Source organism: Parus major, chromosome 5 (assembly GCF_001522545.3).
Source record: "Parus major isolate Abel chromosome 5, Parus_major1.1, whole genome shotgun sequence".
Taxonomy (NCBI): Eukaryota; Metazoa; Chordata; class Aves; order Passeriformes; family Paridae; genus Parus; species Parus major.
The window spans coordinates 53,384,363-53,409,736 of record NC_031774.1 but is presented as its reverse complement, the minus strand read 5'-3'; positions in this window follow the sequence as shown (position 1 = coordinate 53,409,736).

Here is a 25,374-nt window from a genome sequence, read left to right as displayed (position 1 = left end):
AACTAACCCCCATTAAACTGCTCCTTCGATATTTTTATTGCTTGACACTCAGAAGCTTGCTGTGGCGTCAGTCCTTGATTTTTCCTCTAACCCATACATTGGAGCAAGTGAAGCACCCACTGACCTCGGTGTGAGGGTGGATGCAGGGGCTCCTTCACTGGCCAAAAGAACAATATAAAGGTATTTTTTCTGCTCAGGTGCTGCATAGTGCTCTCAACTTGTACCATTACATACTTAGAGAAATGCTGGTTCTTGCAAACTGATGGATTTGAACATGCCAGGATCGCTAAACACTGTTTAGGATTTTTAAACGTTTAATTTGTAGTGATGGAGTCTAAATTGAGAATTAAAACCATGCACATCAGTCCCAAGGGAGTTTCCCTCTTCCCTCCCACTCCATCTGGAATGAAGAGGAGTTGGAATTATACATGAATTAATGAATAAGTAATAGAGAATCACACAAATAAATTACAGATGCAAGGAGATTATTTTTTAAATCATCCACAAGTTAATATTTATTTATGTAACTTGCAGAATTCCAGCCAATGGCTGCATAAATATTAATTAATAATTAAATTTTAATAGCAAAGCAAAACCCCTGTATTTCCTAAATGTATGTCTTAAAGCCATCATTATTTGTTTGGACAATTAGGTTTGTTTATGGCTTTGGTCAAGCGGTGACAAGAATACAATTTTAGAGCAGGGGACATCCTGGATCAATCATGCTTTTTACTTTGATTGCAATTGCTCAAAAAGAGGATGAATTAATTATTTTTTTTACATCCCATGAGGATAAATAACAAATTTAAAAAGAGCCCTCAGCAAAACAGTGGCATTGCTGCGCTCACAGTTGTGCATCCCTGCTTCATATTTGATGCATTTTCAATACAAAGAGGAGGAGGAGGAGAAAGAGGAGGAGGAGGATGGCTTCTCAGCCATCAGCCTGCAGTGGCTGTCCCCATTTAGAGCAGCTAACTATCTTTTGGCACATCTTTGTGGCACTTTTCCATTTATTGTGTCTCCTGGCAGCCCAAAGAATCCCCTGCAATCTCTGTTTCTGCAGGTTACTGTGAGTTATTTTGTCCCTGTGTATTGCTTTTTGATGCACATTGCTAAACTCACTCAGCAAGGAGGTTTACAGGGATGAGGTTTCCTCCTTGCAAAAACAGGGGGGCTGGAAATCTGGTGAGTCCTGGCAGTGCCATGGCTCAGATCTGAGGCTCCCCTGTGTTTTCTCACACCGCTTCACTGGCTGCTCCAGTTCTGCTGCTTTCTCTGTGTGTTGTCCTGCTGCTCTGGGGAGCAGGGAGGGTTTCTCAATGCCGTGGTTAAACCAGGCTCTGTTGCCTATGATCCAGGCTGGCTGAACCCTCTCTGGTTCCCTGGTGGCTCTTGTTGATGCCTTGCCATGGTTTGGGGCTGGGCTGTGAGTCCCTTGGGCTCAGGAGTGGGGAGCAGGTGAAGCAGCTCTGGCTGCCACAGACCTGAGAGTAAAGAGCATGGCTGGTGGTACAGCTGGGAAAAGCTGATTTTGCTGAGCTGTGGCTTCAGCAGCACAGAGCCACAGCGGTGGTGTAACATCAGGTGAAAATGCCACGTGGTGCTGCAAACATCTAAGGGGTAAATTGTCCAAAGACACTGAATGCACACCTGGGTAAAAGGTGGTTTATAGGTATCTGTGGATTTTTAAAGGGAAAGGAAAATATTCCAGCCAAAATGGAACCACTGCTGTGTAATCCCATGCAAAGAGCTGTTTTACTGTCTGTGGTGCATCCTTGCTCTGGGGGAGTCAGGGAGCTGCAGTTGCACTGTGGTTTGGGTTTGGATTTGTGCTTTGCAGCTTCTTTTAAGACAGTAATTATGGACTTCAGCTGGTGAGACAAACCCTGAGTAAAGACACAAGTCCATTTCATCTTGGTGGGGAGTCAGGGTCTGCCTCCCATGTCCCACCATGATTCACCAGGCCCATGGTCTGCTGTAGGTCTTGGAAGGCAAAGAGCTGAGACCCAGTGCTCCCTGGGACACACCTGGGAAAACTTTTGAAAGCTCAGGGCTTTAATAAGGATGGAGAGCAGATAAAACATTTATTGCAGTGCTTTTTAATTTGGCCTCATTTAATTACAGGGACACTACTGGTTAAAGAATTTATTAAGCAATTTTCTTACCCACTTTGAGATTGATGGAGCATAAAAAGACATGAGTGGATTAAACCCAGCCAGGTTTCACCCAGCTTTCTGAAATTAGTAATCTCTAAGGTCTGAAAAGACAAGTACATGACTCAAGGTTCTATGTAACAGCCCCAGGAACCTCCCCAATGAACTCTCCTGGATCCTGTGTTTTCTTTGGTTCAATAATAGTGGATGGCCACTGAGCATATCCATTTTAAGCAAAAGAAAGAAACAGAAACAAGAAATAAATTAAGCTGGTTACAAGCACAATAAAACAAAGTGCACAAATTTAAATGTAAAACACTGAAAATGTACCAGAAGTAATAAAGACTAACCAGTGATAGGAGTCCGAACTGAATCCCTGGCTAATTCTGTACTGCAAAGATATAAAAGAAAATCAATATTAAAAAAATGGGACCTTTATCAAGGAACCTGTTAAATGGTGTATGCAACAATTTAGAAGAAATTGCTTGGGAGCTAGAAGTGCAGCAAAGAAACGTGTAAATAATCGACATTTAAAGAATTAACATAAAATTATTCCAAGGTAGTGAGGGAAGTAGTCAAGCACTCTTCTAATGCTCATGTAAAACCAGGCAGCTTTTGCAGTGCACCCTCAGCCTTGAATGCATCAATTTAACCATTAGCCTCATGTCCCAGCTCTCTACAGGCAATATAAGCAATCACTAATGCATGGAGCAGCCTGTTTAGATCAGGGTTTTTGTTTTTGTTTTGTCTTGTCCTTGACCTCACTATTAGGTAATGAAATGACAGGCCAACAAGGGGCTTGCTCTATCTCTGTTCCTCCTGATACCATGGGCAAAATTCCTGATGGACAGAGAATTAAATCATCATCCCCTGAGCAAGCCATTGCTCCTTTGGAAAATGGATTTCTCTGTCAGTGGTTGACATTAACAAATACAAGATGTTGTGGCGTTGCCATGCATCCTTCATTGATCAAATGTTTATTTCAGTATGGTGCTCCCCTTTAATGGGATGTTGCAGATGTTCCTTAAACAAATACTCATTATTTAAGCAACAAAAAGCCTGTCCTTAATTTCTTCTCAGTTAACTCTTCCTTCTACAGCTACTGCAGGTAAATATCAGGAGACAATACCAATGCTGGTGTGCAAAATTCAAAATATTTTGGTGTCTTGTGTTGGATTTTGGGCTCCCTGGGCAGTTTTGGGCTGGCACAGCTCAACAAGGACCTTTGAACAGACAATAAGTGAATGTGCTCTCATGTAATGAAACACTGATGGCCAAGTTGATGCCTGTGCAGCCAGGCCAGCTGGGAGCTGGTGCTCACAGACCAAACCCTCAGTCCTTCAGGCAGTGGGATAAGGCTCTGTCTTTACTGTGTGACTCCCAGCAAGGCTCAGAGCAATGACAGCACTGCCAGCTTCTGCTGTCTCCTCTCCTGCATGCACAAGGAGTAGTTGGCTCTGGCTGACACAGGCAGCCCAGGGAACACAGCATGGGAACATCTTTTAGTTGCTTTGATCTGTGTGAAAGACATTTTGTTCCTTGCTCAGATGAAGATTCCCAAGTGGCTGAGGGCTTAACATCCATGAGATCTCCTCTCTCTTTAGTAAAAATATCCACATACACCTAGATGCTGTCCCACAGCTGCTGAGCTGGTGTTGTGCTGTGCAGCTGTGCAGGCAGCACAACATCTGAGCACAGGGCATAGCCCAGAGTCAGCTCCTGACATTTGGGGTCCAGGCTGTTTGCAAACTCTGGCATGCTTCTTTTACACAGGCTTCACATTCCCAGAGCTGTGTTCAGAATCAGTGGGGTATCCCTAGCCAGGAGATGGGGGGTTTATTACAGCTCTGTGGAACAAGGCTGAAAGCTGATTGACCTGAACCCAGCACCCAGTCATGCCTGAGCCAGATTCCCTCTCTCACATGGGTTTTGTGGCTTCTCCATGAGCTCAGACTTCAGTTTTTGCATTTGGAACACATCACCTCTCTTGCCTTTGCTTGTCCTTGTATTTTCCACGACACTTGCAGGAACTTGAATTTTTTTTTTCTGAGATCTTACAGCTCTATGAAATGAAAACTTGGCTCCTGGGTTTAGAGGCTACCAGGAGACCTGTATTCAGTGGCAGGACTGGAGATGCCTTGCCTCTGTGAGAAAGCAGACTACAAAGGAAGTCAGGAGCACAGTGATCCCTGGAGGAGCCAGGAAAAGTCCCACAGTTTGCTTTTGTGTGGAAGAGAGTTAAAATCTGAACATGCCTGGAGCCTGGATGTGTGCCCTGCTGTAATCTGGGGCTGCACTGGAGGGAGCAAAGCCCAGACACAGCCCTGGTGTGAGGACTGGGGCTGGAAAATCCCAAACCATGAGGGCTCTACTCCATTTTCCATTTCTTAGAACTCAGATAACATATTCAAAGAGGTCATACCAATATTTTGGCTGCTTCCATTTCCTTTCCCTTCCCTTCCCCCTCCCAATCTACAATTATGATACATATTCAGGGTATTTTTTTCGCAGGCATGAGATTTTTATCCCCTTTTTTTTCCTTTTTGGAAGTACAGTTGTTCCAATGATATTTTAAAACAAGATGGATTTATCCATGCATTCAGTTTTACTCCATTTTATTTGAAGTTTTGTGAGTGCTAGTTCTCTGTCTCATAGTATAGCTAACTTGGGGGCTGGGATGTGTTAATTATTCAATGATTTAAATGAAATATCAAAGGAGTTTTTATTGATTTGCATATAAAAGTTATGAAACCAAATATATGGCACAACAGACAAATTAGTAGGCCATAAAAAGCATGAGTGAATTACTGTTTTATTAAAGCTTTAAGATAACATGCTGTAGTATCTGAAAAGAAAGGTCAAAAGAGAAAAAAAAAAAAGGAAAATTTAAATGTGTGCACATTAATGGACTGGGGAATGTGGCTTTACTAATAACTTCTGTGCATAAAAATTTATATTTTTCAACAGAGCAATCATTTCTTTCACCCTGTTGGGTATTTTAAATGTGCTCCTGTGTATATAATATTAATTTAGTCATAAAATAAAAGGCAGTAATTCAGACAGTAGCCCATGTGAGCTATTAAATTCAAAGTACCGTGTGAAGTATTTGTGGTTATGGTTCCTTGCAGTTCTGTATGAGACACAAACAAACCACTCCTGACAAGATGAAAAGGTTTGCTTTCAACATACCTGTCTGTGCTCAGTTTGGGTTCCTGTGCTTCCTTATTGAGACCTGACACCATCTCTGATTAGATAGTCTGGGTATAAATTATAAGAATGTTCCTTGAGGAAAAAAAAAAAAGCACGAAAAGAGGATTTGTGCAATAGATAAGCTTTTAAAAGAGGATTGTACAATCTGTGGGTCTATCTAAACTAGCCAATGTTACAGTTCACTTCTTTTTATGCCAGGCCATTGAGCTTTGCTGCCTTAGGAGGTGAAAATATGTTTTCACTTGTCCTGCTCATTCCCTAATGTGGGGCTGAAAGTTAACAACAGCAAATGGGCTTGACTGTGAGGCCGGTGAGCTGTGTGAAGCATTTCCACGTTGTCTCTCTCTGAAAAGCTTGAAGCAAATATTCCATCCACTGCAGAAGCAAATTAATACATGGCAATTAATCAAAATTCTTCTCACTTGCCCTCCCTGTGCATGTGCTCTTGCATTAAGCCTTGGAGTGCCTGGTTGCTCTCCTGTTAAATGTGTCTGTGCTAAGACCCAACACGAGCACTTCTCAGCAAGAGGAAATTAAGCCCAGACCTGGGGTGAATCCTTCAGAGACTTGGCTCAGTGTCTGCAGCTCAGCTCATGTGTCAGTGTCCAGCCCTCACTGCTACTGGTGCAAACACTCAGAGACTCCTGGTAAAACCATCTCTGTGGATTCTCTCTTTATTAGGATATATCACCATGCAGCATTTCAAAGCCATCTCTCACCTTTTTAATATGAGTGTCTTGGAGAGAGATCTCATCCTTGCCTCCCTTCCACCCTGCCCTCCCACCTCTCTTTAGAGAGAACCCAAATCTGCTGCTGGGTATATCCCCTGTTTTGGTGGAGTCTGCAAGGAGGACAGGATTTCCATGGATCCTGCTTCCTGCAACACACACAGCTCAGAGGCTGCACAGCACAGGGCCCTCTGAAGCCACGTCTAGACAAAGTGCAGTGGTGTGGGGCAGAGAGTGAGCATCGCCATAGCAGCAGTTGCTTACACAGCATCTCAGGTCCACAGCTGCCCAAAATATCTGTGTGGCATAAATCAAAGACAGCCAGTAAAGCAGTAAGAATTACTTCTTTCCTCCAGCACTTCCCCTTGCCATCTAAGGGTGGTTTAAATGTAGTTGGTGAGTTCAGTGCAGGCTTTGCACGTTGGATTCCTGGTCAAGGCACATCTGTGCAAAGAGGTTGGTGGCACCTGTTGGCTCCCTGCCCCTTTCTCTGCTGGCTGTAGGGGATGAGTGGGCTCCTGCAGGTGCCACAACAAGACAGATAATGGGTGACCTTTCTGGTAGCCTCAGAAAAAGCTCAGCCATATGTCCCAGTCTTCCACAGCTGTAGCCTGGGCTGGTTTTGGTCCAGGCTCCCTGTGATGGTGCCAGCCCAGCTTGAGCTCCTCTGCAGTGCCCCAGACTTACCCTGGGAGCCTCTGCTCTCGCTGCCTGGGAGCCTTGGGGTCCCTTGGACCAGCCTGTATGTGTCATCAGTGTCCCCTGCACCTCACTGCCACCCTCCAGGATAACAAATGGTCTTGCAGGGTGTGAGAGATGCTTCCAACCAAACCCATCCCTCCTGTAAATCAGACAGTGGAAGGATGGATATCCATGACAGAACACGGATCCCTCAACCAGCAGTCTTCCAGGACATTCTGTTTGTCCTGAGGTTACCATCCTGTAGAGAGGCATGGGAGAGCCATCACCAGCATGCTGTAGGTGGTCTGAGGGCAGTTGTTTTAGGTATTTGGTGGCTTCAGAGAGGAAGAGATCACAGCTCGGCAGAGGAAATAGCTGCAGGCCACCCCCACACCTCAAATGAAGGGTTAACTTGCTGCCAGGAGAGAGGAGATGTGTGTGGGCAGGCACAGCATCCCCACATCTGTGAGAAAGGGAGAAGCAGGTCAGGGCAGACAAAGGCACCGAGGGATCTGTGTGCCGGATCAGCCGTGTGGGGAGCGGGTCTGAGTCCTGCGAGGTGAAATGCAGAGCACCGAGGAGTGAATTCATCACACCCCAGCCTGGCAGAGGGGTGACTTCAGCACTGGCAGCTGGAAAGGCAGGTAGCTGGTGAGAGGCAGGCTCCACCTGCACAAATAGCCAGAAAAGATTGCAAAGCCACGGGGAGCCCTTTAATTACGTGCTTGCTGCATCAATTAGTAAAGACAATGGCATTGGGCTGTCGAGATTAATTGGCAGAGCCAGGGAGGTGGGCATCTGACATGGGCACCCCCAGCCTCTCTGGGGACAGGACAGACCCAAATGACCCTGAAATCCCAGGAAGTGAACCACAGCACAGCTTCTGCTTTCCCACTGCTGCCTCACTGCCCTGAGCACAGCTCCTGCCCTAGGAGCAGGTCAACTCCTGCAGGCCTTGGCCATGAGCTCTGGAAAGGCTCACCTGAAGCTGGTGAGCATGCACAGAGTGAAATATGGGATTTAGAAACCAAGACTGCAGAAGGGAAAGGTCAGTCTTTTAAACAAAAGGCACTTCCCTCTCCTCAGCAGCGTTAATGCAAGTGCAGGTGGTTGTATCACTGATTTATTTGTTTTCTTTGCCTTTTTGGCAGACTTGGGGTGTTCCAAGACTCAGATAACGATGTACTTCCCCCGACCTCTCAGCCTGACCTTTATTTCCCCAGCTGTTCAAGTGCTAACCACCACTGGTGGTCCCAAAGGTTGTGTCTGGTCGTGATGGCTGCATCTGGCTCAAAGTGGATTTAGGGGAGACAGATAAGTACACAATAATCAAGGATCATTTTGAGCAATACATCCACCTAATTACAGTGCTGGTCTAGGTCCAACTCAAGCCAAACTTGGAAGAAATTAACATCTGTAGTCTGTATGCAAATATGACTAGGACTCCATTATCTTACTCCACAAATAGTGACAGCCCAGGGCCTGTTGAGCTCTCCTGAACAGGAGCAGTGTGTGCCAGGACTTCCCTTGAGTAGGGACATTTTTCAAGGTGCCTTCTTGAGGTTAAGAGGTTCCCTATCACATCAGGTACTCAATAAATGAATTATGAATATATGCACTGGAAGTTGAAAACCTTAACTGATACAAAGAATTGGTTGTGCTTATATAATGCTTTAGACATAAATTGTTGATGAAGTACGGATCCAGCTACACACAAAATGTCCTTTGAGAAGCTGTTTGTAACATAAGGGGTTCCTTTCTGAACCTCATGATGTGATGGGAGTACATCACAGCTTTGTCTGACCCTGTCCGCTATATACCTCAATTGTACCTTGCCATTGAATTTTGTTAAACCCCTGTTGGATTTACCATTGAAGTTTATTTATTCACTGTTTTATATCAATAAAATATATTTTTGTTTCTCTCCTGAGAGTAAAGTGCACGATTCCACCCAAAACAAAAAGAAAACATCTTTCTCTGGAGGATGCAGCCTCTGAGGTTTGTCAGTGCTCAGCAAAGTGAAGATGAGTCAGGTGTGAAACAGGTGCACATCATTTCAGGCACGTTATGTTCCCGTGGAGATGTTCTCAGCCAGGCTCCAAGTGACATATTTGCCATTTCACTTTCTTCTCAGGATTAAAGTAATTCCTGCTGTGGATCTGTCATGATCCCTCTTGCTGCTCCCAGAGCCATTGCCTTAAGTGGCAGAAAGAAGGTCTGGTTGCTTTAGGCATATCTGAGCCCATCCCTAAAGAATTTGTCCACCCATGACCTCATCTGAGAGTGGGCCTTTGGCAACAATAACAGTTTGTCTTGATTCTGTGACTTCATTTTGTGTACATTATGTTTGATAGTACCAGAGCAAAAAAGTGTAAAATGCTTCTTTTCCCACCTGAGAAGCTCTAGTCATCCACTTCATGTAGATTTAAAATGATGCTTGCAATCAGCACAGTGAAGAATGCTCTGAAAACCCATCACCCCAATAAGTGGGTCTCTGAGTAAGAGAATGAAAATAAAAGTGTACTTTCTAAGTGCTGAGACATCTCAGGAGAGGAAACAGTAGGAGTGGTGGATGGAAGCCAGCTCATTTCAACAGGAGTGGAGTGAAGTTGGTGGCTGGCTGGTGCTCTGAAAGATCCCAGAAGATGGGAATAACAACATACCTCCTTGGAGCAGCAGGAACCAGAGTTTCTCCAGCACAGACACCCCTGCAGAATAGAGAAAAGAGCAGGTTTGCTGAGTGATGCTGGATTTATGGCTCCAGAAAGGGATGTTAATTTTCTTGGGGCTGGGTGGTGATGCTCCATTCATGCTCACTCTGTGTGCACCAGCACAGCAGCACCTGACTGGGGCTGATGGAAGCTGATGGACTTCTCAACATGTCCATGGGCAAAAAAGAATGACACTGCTCTGCAGGGTGCCATGGATGAAATGTCCATTTCCTGTCCCTCTCCTAGCTACTGAGCTTGCTGTTTTGTGCAAAGCAAAATTTAAAAGTGCCAAAATTTGCCAGTGGTTGCATAAACTTCCCAGCTCTGCTTGGAGCCAACTGATCCAATCCATTGAGTTGTGTGGCTTTTTTGGGGGGTGCTCACCTCCTGGGGTGACAAGTGTTCTCTCTGGGGTTGTCTGGAGATGGTGGGGAGGGCTGTGGTGGGCTGGGAGCAGCAGAGGTGCCTCCCACACCACTTGCAGCTCTTGGGTAACCACATCACACAGCCCCATCTCACATCTGCATAATCCATCACTTTTAAAGACGTTTCCTTATATGGGTTAATATAAAATGTTGCTCATTGTGTCAGCCAGCAGGAGGTTTCATAGGTCCTTTAGGCAACTTAAACAGTGATTAATCAAAAAAAAGCCTCCACCTTCTTCGTGCTGTTAATGCTGTTGTTAGGTTGCAGGCAGCATAATTTATGGCATTTTCTGATCCTGTTAGCTAGGATGTCTGATTAATTTTGGCTCTGGGATTAAGTCAGCAAAAGAAATTTGACTTCCACAAGCAAGTGATATATATCATCCACCCGAGTGCAGGAGGGACACGACACTATCTTTCTGCCAGCATTTTTATAGTGTCCTCGACTACAGCCAGGAGGTGGCATTATGTACTCATATTATTACTGCTGCTGGCTGGGGACTAAATAGATTTTAGAGCCCAGGACATGGTCAGCTTCTTGATCTTGACACAGTAGGGAAAGCACTACCATGAGATGCTGCCCCTGCTCCCCAGCATGGACCACAGGGTGAAAACTGGAGTGTTTATCATCCTTTTTCCTTCTGGATAATTCAGAAAATGACATATCAATTACTTATTTATTAGCCAGAATTTTGCTTTTCCCACATTTTTCATTCTTGGTATTCAGGTGGCTTTTTGATGCTTGTTTCATTTTGTCTTACTGCCTATATCATGTCTGTGCTTCTTGGGGCTAGAGGGCAAAGTCGGGGGATAATACAAAATATTCAAAACTATTCAGTTTATCCCTGCTTTTCTTTCATATAGAGAGCTTTTCTTTCATTTTCCTTTTTTTCCTTATTATGAAACCCTTTATCAAGAAGACATAAGATCCTTTAGTAGCTCTGGAAGTTTGTCAGCTGATGAAACAATCTTGTCTAGGTTTGTTTCTATGGGGTTATTTAAGTCACCTTCAAGTACAGATATAACAGGAGTGCCTTCATCTGGGAGCATTTGGTCTTGTTAGGTGGGATCCTTGCTCTGGTGGGCCTGGCAGAGCCATGCTGCTCTCCATGGCTACAAACAAAGTATGGCAATTAAAAACACCACCCTCCTTCCTCTTTCCATGCCAGTCACCTCCATTCCTTCATTCTGGGTAGCAATGTGCAGTTCACAGACTAAATATCTCTTCTTGACTTCTGCAGGATGAAACAAAAGGGGGAAAGTCAGACAAACCTCAGGTTGCTGCAAGGGATTCAGCGTTTTGATGAAAAATTCAAGAAGAAATCTTTGCCCCATGCTGGCCCTGCAGACCCTAAGGAAAGGCAATTCCACATCACAGTGTGAGTGTGACTGCAGTAGGAAAAAAGCAGCAGAGATCTGGGTCTGGAAATGTCAGGAGGTCACTATTGAGAGGTGGCTGTAACCCAAAGATGCTGCAGTTTATATTCTTGCTCCATTAACTCTGACAACAGACTTGAGAGACCAGAGTTTTCTCAACCTGGTTTATAAATCATGCTGCTAAAAATGCACTGGGTTTTATTTGTGCATAGCAGGGAGCTCTGCAAGTAAAATGAGCCCTTAGAATGAGAATTGAGGCGAGTGTGAATCAGATGCTTGGCACCGATGTGAGGCTGCTCAAGTTCTTGGGCTGGGCTTGTGGAAGCCCGAGAGTGGGTATTGCACACCTTGAACTTCAGATATTCATCTTTTCCCCAGCCAGCTGAGAGGTCAGAGCTGCTGGGATGAGACCAGCCTGGAAGCTGTTACAGGCATATCAGTGCTGGATCAGCAAACAATGATAAACAATGATTATACTTCCAAGCCTCAGGCTGGGCTTGCACCAACCTTCTCAGAGTGGTGGAGCTTAATAGGTTTTGTACCCAAAAATTTCCTCTGCCCTTGGTAAGATCTTTCCAGAACCAAACAAAACCTCTTCAGCTTTTTTTGTGAAAATACAAGCCTTTAAAAACAGCTCAACTGGTCACTCAGAAAGACACCCACTTGAAGTCATGAACTGTTCTTCAAAACCTTGACCTTATCTCTGAAAGGATACTACCTTCTGCATAGCCCAGGCAGCCCCAGCAGGTGTGTGGGGCTGGGAGCTGTGCCTGCACGGTCTCTGGTGCACACAGGCTTTGTGTGGCACGGTGTGACAGGGTCACTCCTCACTCCTGCATCAGCAGCACAACTGGGAGCTCAGTGCTGGTGGCAGGACCTTTATCAGCAGTGATGAATGGCAGGGGGGATTTTCATCCCCTCGATTGATTTTGCTGGGCTGACAGATCACATCTTGGCTCCTGTGCCAGATTTGAGTAAGGGAGTCCTTGGGAGGTCTGGGTGAACTAACTTTACTTCTGCAATCCCAAAACCTCGAGCCCTCACAGCTCCTGCATGCCTGAGGGTGGGAAGTGCTGGTGGGCTTGTGGAAGCAACACTTGTGATGTCAGGCTGGGAAGAGAAACAGTGACAGGTCCGAAGTCATTGCATTTGTAAAGGAAGCACTGTGGCAAGAAAAAGCCATTTTGCTTACAGGAAGAATATCCCTTCCTTCTGTGGCTGTTTGGAAAATAAAGGCAGGATGGATTTGACCTCTGTTTTGTTTGATATTTACTGATTTGAGAGATGGAGGTTTGCAATCCAGGGGCTGCTGTGGCTGTTCTGGGGCAGGGGAGGAGGGAGTTGGGCTGCAGCTGCTGGAGAGTGTCATGAGTGCCACAGAGGGCATGAACCTTCCTGGACAGAGGCTCAGGGTGAGAGTTTTAAGCAGCTGGAGCTTTTCCTTTGCTCATCACCTCTTCTCTTCTGCCATGGTTCATTTATTCTCCTCACCTCTGCCCCAACACTGCTTTTGAGCTTCTCTGTCCTCAGTGACCTGGGTCACCTATAGAGGGAAATTCCTTACTTTTCCTTCTGCCAAAATCAGTTATTCCTCACTCAGCTGATTCCTCTCTTACCCTTGTGCCCTCCTGTACAGCCACAATAAGGATCTGGATACCTCCTCTTGAGCTAGCTACCTACAGTCTGAGTCTGAACATTTTTTATTAGGGCAATGCAAATCTAATGTTGCTTCACTGCTCAACAGAAACTCATTCCTGCCTCCCCTTACAGCACTGTGATCTACTTCCCATGCTCCAAGGGCATAATATGTGATATTTCAGCTGGGACCACAAACTCAACAGATGAAGGGACCTCCAGCAGTTCCAAAAACACAGAATATTATTCTCCCCGTTGCCATTACAAATAGTGTAGCATGATAAGCAAAAGGATGGAATATGCAGATTTTTTCCCTGGTCCCATGGGATGCTGTGGTCTCCCTGTGGGTCTTCAGATACTGAGTGATCTTGCACTTAATCTATTAGACTGTGGAGTCCCAGGCACAAATCCTAAAGAGGGCAGCAGAATCAAGCCCAGACCTTTGCCAGTGGCCGGCCAAAGGAGTGCTGGTGCTGCTGAAGCAATGCTGGTGCTGCTAATTGAAAGTGCTTTATGTAGAGGAGCAGTTCAGCACACACCCCCAGAACATGCTGCACATCGTTTGGTGATATACAAACTGACTGGGACAATTTACAATGGTGATTTTCCTGCTGACGGGTAAATTAATGCTCTCTATTATAGGCATTTAATCAATGCCAGCTCCCTAAGTCTCTAAACAGGCCACCAAGATAGAAGATTGATTGTTCTGAATGCATCATACATAAAACAGGGATACTTCATAAGAGCATAAACGACATGTTTGTTTCCCAAAGCCACAAAGACAGCTCTGTGGTGAGGGGTGTTGACAGACACTTGCTGAGACACAGTGAAGGGACAAGACCTGGGTTTAACGTGGGTTTTTGTCTTGGTTTTGTCTTGGGTTTTTTCAAGGCAAAGCTGAAATTACCTAGAGATAGGGAAGAAGATCCTTCAGGTCTGCACCTGGGCAAGGCTGTTTTCCTGGAAGGGATCCTGGTGACCCCTCTACTGTCTTCTGGCTTAGGAAGATGCTGCTCCCAGATGCTGCTGGTCTTTGCAGCAAAATTAGCAGTTAATCACAAAGCACTGAAATTTGGCTTCATATTTACACAAATGGCCAAAACTTCAGAGGAGTTGGTCCCCCACCCCATCCCCTTTTTAATGTTATTTTTCATTTTATTCAGAACAATATAATGACTTGCTTCTTAGCTCAGCCAGGAGGCATAGCCTCATTTGCAAGCTGTGGCTTGGATACCCAGGGGTGGGGAAAGGATGTTGCTGGGACCATGGGAATCCAGGATCTGTCTGAGTGTGTCAGTGCTCTTAACTGGGACAAATCTAAGATAAAATATATAAACACAAGTCCCCCTGAAAAATTCATAAAGTGTCTGATTGTATCTCACATGAGAAATGAGTTAGAGCACATGGAAGGCCAGTTTGCATTACTTCTAACCTTTGCAAAGTCATCAGGATCATCATCCTAAATCAAAGGGATAAAATATATCTTTTATTAATATGGCTAAACGTGCCCCTAGTTGCATAAGTTAAAGGGGAACACATAAAATCACTCTGTCAGGATTGAACCCCACTCTGAACCCCAATTGCCTGTAGAAAGCCAGTGAGGCCAGGGAGGCTCAGACACTTAAACCTTAATTGTGCTTAAAATGGGATTTAAGTGTCCATGTGCCTTAGAATTACATTTCCTTTGGCTTCTGTCAGGTCTGTGAGATTGTGATTAGAAAATCAGTCTAACTTCACAGCTGGAAAGATTGTCACCTTATTCCTCCCAAGTAGATAGCCAGGGCCACTCTCAGTTTCTGATGGAAAGACAGAGAGCTCAACAAATAAAATCTGGCATATTGAAACTTCTTTACTTCCACAGAGTATTTTGTGTATACCACTGGAAAAGGCATAGAACAGGAGTTTGTGATAATGTTTCTGTTGTAGCAGGGAAGCAGTAGTATCCTTTTAATACATTCTGACTCTTTGTGCAGTGCTCTAGAGTTCAGTCCAGGGATCAGTGCAGCTTTTTACCCTTAGTCCTGAAAAGTTCTGCTTTGTGGGCTGGTTTATCTTCTCAGTAAGACACACAAGGGTATCATTTAATGCCCAGTAAATTCATATTTCCCACATTCAGTGGCACATGGCCTTTGGGCTCCTGGTTAAGAACTCACAAACATGAGGTGCTGTGCTGTAACTCACGCTCTTTCACAGCTCCTGGATTAATTACAAAGCACTAAAAATGTGAAATAACAAAAATAATTACTGTAATAAACTATATGAAGTGAAATAAGTTTTGCTGAAATTAAAGTGCACGTGTCATCTCTGTCACTGTAAGGCCACAGGAGGAGGTCCATGCAGAGAACCACATCATCCACCCTGCAAGGACCTTCTCCTGTAGCAGCCGTGTGGAGTTTGTGAGTTGGTCTCTGCCAAAATGTGAACACGAATGGGAAATATTCAGGTGTGCTGGAGATAGTGGTGATTTCTATATGAGAATAATGAAATGTAGTTTCCTTTTATCTTTTAGTTCTTTTTTTTTTTTGAAGGAGACACCTATGTGAGTTGTTTTGTTCCACAACTCAGACACCTGCAAAGGCTGGAGGGTTGGCAAAAGGAGGGAATGGGAAATATGGCTGTGTATGCAAAGAGAACATGGACACCCAGGCACCTGAAATTCTTTTATTTGTTTGGGTTTTTTGTTTATTTTGTTTATTTTGTTTGTCTGTGGGTTTTTGTTGTTTTTGTTTTATTTGTTTTGGTTTTCTTTTTTGTCTGTGTAATACATCAGTTTCATGCATTTGGCTTCTAAATTCAGTGTTTACACCTCTGAAATTGGCATCTGTTGGAACAACAAAATAGCATGCTTAGTGTCTCTTCTGCATCCATTGGATGTATTATAAATGTCACAAGGACAGCAGTTTTCATTGATAATGCAGTCAGGCAGTCAGACTTGCCTTGTTGACAGGAGCTAATGTATTTGAGGAATCAAAGCCACCAGTTGACAGGGCACTGGCAATCTCCATCCAAGAGGCGTGTCCTGAAGAAACATAAATTGGATCTATAATATATAAATCCCGTCCTTAAAACCACACTTAGAAGATCCTGTGGAGTCAACCTGTTTGTTAAAATTGCATTTGGAGCAATATCCCCATGACTCCCCAGTAACAAATCCAAAATGTACAGCACTGTGGAAATAGCAGCTCTGGAGAACTGTGGCCTTAACTGGCAAAATACCAAGAGCAGAAATAGTCCCATTGTCTGTCCATCTGACAGACCCACTGCAACAGTGCTTTGTAATATTTAATTCTTCTCTTCACAGATATTAAATTTTTTTCCTTAGGATTTTTGTGTTTTAAAGTGTCATGCATGATCTCAGTTGTGAGGGCTGAGTTCATCCACCACAGAAGGAACTTGTGCTTTTCCCTTGGTGTTACCTGGCTATAAAATGGCATCTGGGCATGGCAGCTACTCACTAATCTGTGAAACCAAGAATGAGAATTGTGTTTAATGGGCCTGTTCAGTAATGCCTGTAGTCAGGATTTCACAGAGCCTGGGGTTGCTGCTGCCTGTGGGCTGCCATGCAGAGAACTGTGATTTGCAAAGGTGCCCAATTATTATTAGGATTGTGTCTCACTATTATTCCTGTTTGTAAGAATACATTTACAGTAAAAGCAGGCATTTTAATTGGCATTTTAAAATGCCAGTTAAGGGAAAATCTTCAGAGTTTTGCCCTGCTCTCAATCATTCTTCACCATTGGAGTTAAAATAAGTTATAGCCACCAATTGCTATACCAGGTCTCAGCACAGGACCTGGTTCATGAGAAAGAAAGTGTTTGACAGCACTAATGCCCTGGTAAACTCCATGAGCACATCTCTGCTAAACCTGGGCTGGGGGGAACAGGATTCAATCTTCTTCACACAGCCCTGTGTCTGGTTTCCATCCTTGCTCACATGTACCCTCTGAGTGTCTGCAACAGTGGGTCTTCACTGCAAAATAAATCTGGCTGTAGGTTTGTGCTTAATTCCACCATTCCTTACCACCTGAGTGGACATGGGTTCATTAAGGAGAGAGTACATTGACTTATTCCCACCCATGCTACCCAGGACTCAGTGAAAGTTTCTGTAAACATTCCAGAGGCTTCAGAACTTATGTGGATTCTCCACATCAATCACATGTCTTTCCTGGGTTTGCTTTGGCGGAAGTCTTCAACCTGGATCCTCTCTGAAGCTTCAAATAGAATAAAACCATGGAGTATGGAAAAACACTCCTCAGGGGCCAAAAGTGCTTCTCCATATATCCTAGAATCTCAAAATGGTGTGGGTTGAAGGGACCTTTATTTCCAGCCCACTCTGCCATGTCCAGGGACAGTTGTTACTTGACCAGGTTCCACAAAGCGCAATCCAATCTGACCTTGAATATTTCCAGGGATGGGGCATCCACAGCTTCTCTGAGAGAGATCTGCCAGTTTCCCACCACCCTGACAGTAAAGAATTTTTTTCTGCTATCTAATCTAAACCTTCTCTTTCTCAGTTTAAAGCCATTTCCTCTTGTCCTATCACTCCATGTCCTTGCCAAAAGTCTGTGTCTGGTTCTTTTTTAGCCCCTCCAGGTATTGAAAGGCTGCTAGAAGTGTCTTCTTGTAGGAGGCAGCCCTGGTGCAGATGTGTCCAGCTGTGTGTTGTCGGGGAGGTACTGAAGGAGATGTCCAGGTGTAGCTGGCAGCATTTGCTCAAAACTGCAGATTGTCCTTTAGGGTCATATTAGAGGCTGGAACTTGCCCTTGCACAGATAACAAGAAATTTCATGTTTAGGATTATCAGATTTCCAGCTACTCTGCAGAAACAGCTGTCAGCAAATCTGTGACAGCAGATGCTGGGATGTTATTCAGTGTGCTGTGTGCTAATCTGCTTCTCTGCCCTCCCCAATTACAGTCGTTTTTTGCTATCACAGGAGGAAGCTTGGACAAATACTGTGATAAAAATGTGCATCAAAGTAGTCTGGGTCCTTCCAGAGTGAGGAGCCTCAGGCAGATACTCACTTTTCCAGTCAATTGACTTTATTTAAAGAGTTCTGTCAAGACAATCCATGCTTTGCTCTCCCACTTCTCCATGGGCATTGTCAGGGTGGATTGCCTCAAAAGAGCAGGAAAGAAACCTGTGGGGACAGAGACTACTTAGAGGTGACAGCAAAAGGAACACACAGCCTGAACTGCACTCCAGTAATCTCCAGCTACCTGGGCCTCCAGCTTGCTGGGAGATTGGTGTAAATTGTGGCATAACTTGCAAATACCATCTTTTTGTGTGTGAGACATTATGCCTTTGGGTAATGTGAAAGGATCTGCCAGCCAATTCACAGGGCTAGCTGCTCCTGGAATCCTTTGACATCCCAGCTGGAATTTTAGATACAGCAATTGTGAATGCTCAGCCACTAAGACTCAGAGTCAGAAGTACCTTATGTAGTCCAGTTTTATGTGGCTTTCTCAGCAGCAGCACTGGTTGGAGCAGATCTCCTGTTCCAGGCTTTGAAAGTGAAAAAGCCACCATTTGTAAGAGCATTTTCTCTCTTTTCTGGAAATATTCAGAGCTGGTCTTGCTAAGAGAAACTCACTGGTGGTCTTTGGGACTAATGTCCCCTTGGATATAATTCCCCTTTGTTTCTCTGTGAGATGAATGTAATTCCTGAGTGAAATCCTACATGGACAAACCCAACACAATTTCTGCTTGCTGACCTGTAACCACATCATTGTACTGTCTGAATTTGAGAACAAACCACTTTAGAAACCTCAGATTATTTTTATGTCTGCATATTTTTGGATACAAGCCAAAATGAGCAGAAAAAAAATGTAATTATGGATTTTTACTCCAATTAGTGTTCTGTATTGTGGGAAACCCAGCCATTAGAGAACTGACATGACAGATGAGAAATCAGAAGCAAAAATGGAGTTGGTTCCTGGATTTTCTCTTCCCAGTAAAGACTCTTAGAAAAAGTTGCCTTACACCTGGCCTGTAATGTCTGTGTCTTCCTCAGAGCTGGTCATGCAAAGTCACAGTGAATGGAAAGAAGATATTTAAGACAAATGTTCATGTAATGTATTTTAGAATGAGATAAGTGATGTCTTAAAAATGTTTCTGTACCTGTAGACAGAGTCAAGGTTACTTGCTTAGATGCAACATTCACACTGCTGACTTTTTTTTGGCAAGAAAAATCCTGTTTGTAGTGATGATGTAATTTGATTTAGAAAAATACTGTAACAGAACACAAAACAGAGAAGGAAAGGCTGTGTTTATATTGCACTGCATTTTGTGGTCAGTTATTATTAAGGGAAAATGCACATTTTAGAAAGCAGCTCAGGTCTCTCAAAAGAATCATCTGTGTGAGCTGACAGGAAAGGTTTACAGAGCAACATTTCATCATGTTTTCATTGTGTCTGGTGAGGATGCTGTGCAAATGCTTTGTTTGCCTTGATCTGGAAAGACCTGCCCCTGGAGAGGAAGAAGAGGAAGCAAGACACAATAACTATGGTTTCTGAGAAACTTTACAAGGAAATTAAACAATAACAGAGTAGAGGATCAACAATTTTAGGTAAACAAAATGTCAATATGTTGATTTTCCACATATGGGAATTTTCATCTGTATGTTATTAAACTCCCACGGCTAATGCTGTGATTTGTTTCCTCCTTTCAAACACGTTACAGATTAGCAGTAGTGGAAGGGATTGATCAGAATTCCCATATTAAATACAAAACCTGTATGATTCTCATGGTGACAATCTTGATAGAACATTAATTTCTTTTCAATTTCCATGTGAAAACATACCAACCTGTTTTTTTTTTGTGTCAGCAACACTTGGGATAAGTCTATACCACAGAGCAAAGCTTTTGGCTACCCCAAAACTAACTCCTTTGCTTTTTGGAGTAACAACTGCACTTCTGCTGACTCACTCTTGCATTTTTTTCCCACATTCATTCATGTTTTCCTTGATTCAAAAAGTTTTCACCCAAGTGGAAAACAAAAAAATCTGTAGTTTCAGTTTCTACCCCCTTCCTCCCTTGTGGTCACTGTGGCCAAAATGATGATTTCCTGCTTGGTTGCTACCATGGTAGAATTTAGGACTAGAAAAATAGTTTTGCCGAGGCCATAAACAGATGTTGCTCTGCTGCAGCGTGGCTGTCATGGTCCTGACCACCTCCTGCTTCAGAGATGGGCATTGAGTTGCAATCCCATCCCTCTAGGATAAACTGTGAGCCTACAACAAATGGGCATCCCAGCTTGTGAATGCACAGAGTGCTCATAAAATCAGAGCTGGAATTTGTAAATTGGCCATAGGTGGTCCCCAGAGTGTTGCAATGTGCTGGTCTGTGTGCTGGCATAGATGCACTCCCTAAACCTCTCTCTCCCCCTTGGCCAGACAATCAGCTCTTCCAGGATCCACAGAGCAGCACTTACACTGAAATTTGTTCTATTTCATTCTGTTAAGCTCACTCGATGCTCTCTCTTGCACAGAATACAAGATTACCCTGAAGAATAAAATAAAGGAATTAATTGACATTTTAATTAATTGCAAGTTTTAATTAATATTCACCAGGGTGACAAGTGTTCTGGAATGCAAAACAGGAATAATTTCTGATGAAAAGGGGAAAAGGCCCTGCAGTTTTTGTTCAGGTTAAATGAAGACCTTGTAGCTGAATATATATCAGGTATCTGCTGACTCCATTCAACAGCTGAAGTTTCACTCATTTTGAAAAGCACAGAAAGATCTTTATTAACCATATCAGGGGCTGTGAGCAGGGATGGAGGCCACTGAGTAGAAAGCATGATCCCTGACTTAACCAGCTCCATGTTTAGAAACCTTGGTTGAGCTCAGGCACCACAGAGAGCGAGGTCAGGGGATGGACATGGCAGATGTCATGTCCATTCCCTGCTTTCTCCCACTTTTTTCAGCCTGTCTTCTCCCACTGGCTGAAGTTGTTCCCTGCAGGAACCCACAGGAGACCTTTAGCCTGTCAGTGACCCTGCAGGAGCTGAGGCTGTCGTAAAGTGTTGCATGGATGTGCTGTGTTTTATTTGAATAGTGAGGATCCCTTTCCTGAATTGCTATAAAAACTGGCCTGTAATTTTCTCCTAGGCATGAACAAACTTTGCTCCAGATTTTAACAAACCTGTGAAAGATGGACTCCTTTTACTCACTGCTGGTAAAGAGAGGGGAGTGGAAATTATCCCTCTATGCAATTTAATATTCACTTTGTAATGCAGTTTTTATGTCAGCAATACTCCTTCCCCTGATTGCAAGGGATTTTGTTCCTGCAGGCTGTGACCCTAAAGGATGGGACAGGGATGTACTACAGGAAGGATCAAGTGTTTGCTAAAAGAAGGAAACCATTATTTTTATTTTTTCCTTTTCTTTTTTTTCCCCCAGATTTTAAGCAGCTGTAGATTTTCCTGGAAAGAGATGACCTAAGAGCAGTGAAGAGTTCCCTGTTCTGCCTTTGCAGCATAAATATCTGTGCTTTTTGAAGAGCTATCTTACCACTAAAAAATAGTTCTTAGCTCATTTGACTTCACAGTAGATTTGAAATTATGAAGGTGGAAAAGACTTTGCATTCCTTGGCTGTTCTCTGAAACAGAAATTTCCTTTCCCCAGTGGAAGGCATGGTCACACATCACGGTCAAGCTGACCCAATCATTCATTTTCACTAAAAAAAGACCTTTCCCTTCTTCCTCTCCCTTTGCTCCTCACCCCTACCTGCAGCACAGCAGCAGACCTGCCTTGCCAGCATGACCCTTGCATGAACCAATGCAACTTTTTTCTGCATTCATTTTCTGCCAGAATGGTGAGCTCACTCAGTCCAACAAGGAAAACCACCCCAGTCACAAAGAGGCAGGAACACATAGCTGGGAGAATAGGAAAAAGAGGAGAGGCAGGATGTGATGACCATTGGAATCAGACTGTGATTCTGTAACATTTCATCTGGAAAAACTCTCCTGGGTTGCAGATGATCTGTTGCAGCACCAGAGCAGTCCTGGCAGTGGCTGAATCTGCTCCTTGGGAGGGCATTGTTCAGTCATGCTCTTTCATTGATGGTGGTGATAGCTTCCAAAATGCCAGGGAATTGTCCCAGTCCTCTGGTGACCTCTGTGTGATAAGAACCCTATTTGTTTTGAGTTAGGTCTACACTCAGGTGCTTTGGAAGTGGCTTGGAGGAAACTGGGGACCATCCTCGAGCTTCTCTGTTGTTGTTGGTTGTGTGATGTTGCGGTAGAGAGGAGTAGATGGAGATGGACTCCTCTGTCCATCTGGCAGCTAAGGTGTTGGTTACACTCTGAGGCAAAGAGGACTTCCTGACTCTTCCACCGAGAGGAAAGGATGAAGCTGAAATCACTGAGGAGGGGAGCAAGAAAAACAGTCACCAAACCTGATCTTTTGGCCACTACAGCACTCCAGAAATCAAGAAACCCAGCTGATTTCAGGATGAAAGTACAGTTCCCACTGTGCATTATCTATGCAAAGTCATAACCTAAACAGCAAAAGAATTTACTGTAATCCCATCTTTGCCAATTAAGTGTCTTCTGCTTCTAAATGGAAAGAAACTTCAATGTTAATTTTAAAATATTGCTGGCATTTATCATAGTAATTACTTTAGCCATGTAAAACTCCAGACACCATAAATACTGTTGCTACTATAGATTAAATGCTCCCAGGGCACGTGTTACTGATGCTACAAAATGCACAAGGAGACAAGGATGTTCTCCAAGCTCAGCATTTGTTGGGCTCATGCAAAGCCATTTGAGCACACAGTTGCCTCATCAAATTTCTGAAAATGACTGATGTTCCTTGTCAAAAGCCATCTATCTTTATCAGTGACTGTATTTTGGAGGAGCACACCTGGGCAAACACACTCACGAGCTCTGATATGAACACATGCTTCACTGCAATTACATTTTCCAATCAGTAACTTTTAAAGATGGGAAAAGTTTATTTCAGGGACACTGAATTGCCATGATCTTCACTTTCCAAGTTCTCAGACTCTAAAAATCAGATCTCTTTGATCTCCTACAGATATTGTGTGTATGTAACCCGTAAATGATTTGTTCAGAATTACGAATCAGCTTAGAAAATGCCCATCCTAATCTATTGCTGTAGACCTCTGCACCCAAAAGCAATGAATGGTGTCTGTGTAGGTAGGAAAAAACAGAGTCTTTATCAGACACATTTCTCTAGTGGACAGGCTTGGAAAGCTGAAGAGGGTGAGAATTTAGGGATGTTAGCCATCCGCTGGATTCTGGTACCATATCAGACTGTGAGGTAATTGAAACCAGATATTGGCCAAGTTTACACAGATAAAGTGTTAAAGATACAGTTATTTTTGTAATAATCTCATGTCAATGTTACCTTTAACACTACTGATTATAGGCACAACTGACAGGGAAAGATATGCTGCCTTTTTGTGAATATTACTAAAGAGCAATGTCTCCAAAGAAGTGAAAGAAATTTCTGTTAATTTGGCACTGCTCTCCCCCTGCAGAGAACCTGTCCCTTCACCTGGTGATGGAACTGACAAAGGGATTTTGGGGCCATGCTATCAGCAGGTTTTCATGCTGACAGGAGGAGGCTGAGTAGAGCCTGCACGAAGCTGGCTGAGCCCTTGGAAGCAGCAAGATACATACACAGTGATGTGTATTGAGTAAAATACACATTTATCACTCCATTGCCTTTTATTAATAGGAGGAAAGATACTAAAAAATAACTCAACCCCAAGACACAGAATAGAGATAAAGCTGTTTTATAGCATCTGAAAACGTGGAAAAAATGTTGCATAGCTGGAACTTATTTGGCACTAGGGAAAATATTTGTTGAGCTGCCAGTAAAAATGTAGAAGAGGAAATGCATATAAGAAGACATTGAAACAAGCACTGAGATTCCTTCCCATGAAAATCAAGGTCAAATAGAGCATTTAAAATCATTAGAAACATGTGAAAAATGATCTTGTATTGTCACTGGGAATGACTCAGACAACAGTTGGAAATACAACATGTTTGTAAGGACCCAAAAGCTTTCTGCCACCCATGGAACAGCCCAGGATTTATTTCTTGAGCATTCTGACTGGCATAACTTGGGCAGAGTTCCCCAAATTCAGCCTGTGTGGCCTGAAGGGTGAGCTCTGCCCGCAGTACTGTCACTCTTGCTCATGTTTAATCCAAGGGGAGATTTCCTTGCCTGTCACCTTCCATCCAGGAGATGTGGCAGCATTCCCTGGCACAGACTTGGCCAACTGCTGCAATGCCAGGCATTCAAAGACTGTATGGCTAATCTGTCTGCTTTAAAGGATACATCTTCTGCTGAAGAAAAACTGCATCCAATTTGCTTTCATATGGAAACATTGGCTCAACGTTAGTACTTTGTGTCCTGTGGCTGCAGTGGTTTTGCTCTAAATATAACATACAACTATAGTTGCCTATAATATTGATATATAAAATATTCAGTGGTAGTAAGGAATCCCAGGCAGTCAGTGCCCTAGAAAAGTTTAGTGTTGTAGGCTGCTTTTGATTTCCACTGGAGTTACATTGGGGTTTTTTTCAGATGACAAGCTGGCTTCAGGAACAGAAAAAAGCTCTGTATATTTTGGCATTATTTGAAACCTTCTTTTATTTTGTATTGTGTTTCATACAAGAGAAATGAGGGTTTTCTTTGTTGTTTTCAAAGCAAAATATGCATTTTTCTCTCTTTCCATAGGCTCTAACTAAGAGTCTTCTGTGATTGTCTTTTGCAGCCAGTGTGTTGCTGGTTTTTTAAGAATTCGTGGTCATTATGGAAGATAAATGACAGTCCTTGGTGCCCATGGCTGAGGCACACATTAGTCACTAGTAAATGATGTATAAAAAATATTCAGCTTGCAAAAAGATAATGGTGGTTCCTATTTGAAAATGCAGAAAAATGCACATATCTGGAGCACAAAAGTGTCTCATCAATATCTCTGTGGCTAGAAAACTAACCTGTCAAGAAGAAAATGTTGAAGAGATGGGGATATTTATGCACTTGCAGCACTGATTGTAATGATCTAAAGGACTATTAAAGCAAACTTAAAAACATTAGACACTGTAAGTAGACCACTTAATTGTTTTTTCCATGCAGCCTAGGAATGCTCTAAAAAAAATTCAGTAAGGAATTGCTCATTCCACATCTTTGACCTCCAGTGATCCTGCCTTTCTCTATTTCGTTGTTATCTGTAAATTTAATAGCCATTCCTGATTTGACCTTTTACTCACAGCAAAGTCCTTCACCCCTCCAGTGCTGGAGCTGAGGACTGGGAATGGCAGGAAGGAGATGTCAGAAGCCTGTGCTGGTGACTCTGGTCCCTAGCCAGGGCTGTGGCAGCACTCACACTGCAGGGCTGTGCTGGCCTCATGGCTGCACTGTTCTCTGACCCTCTTCCCCCAGATGGCAACTCCCAGCTGAGACATCAGCCCTGCATT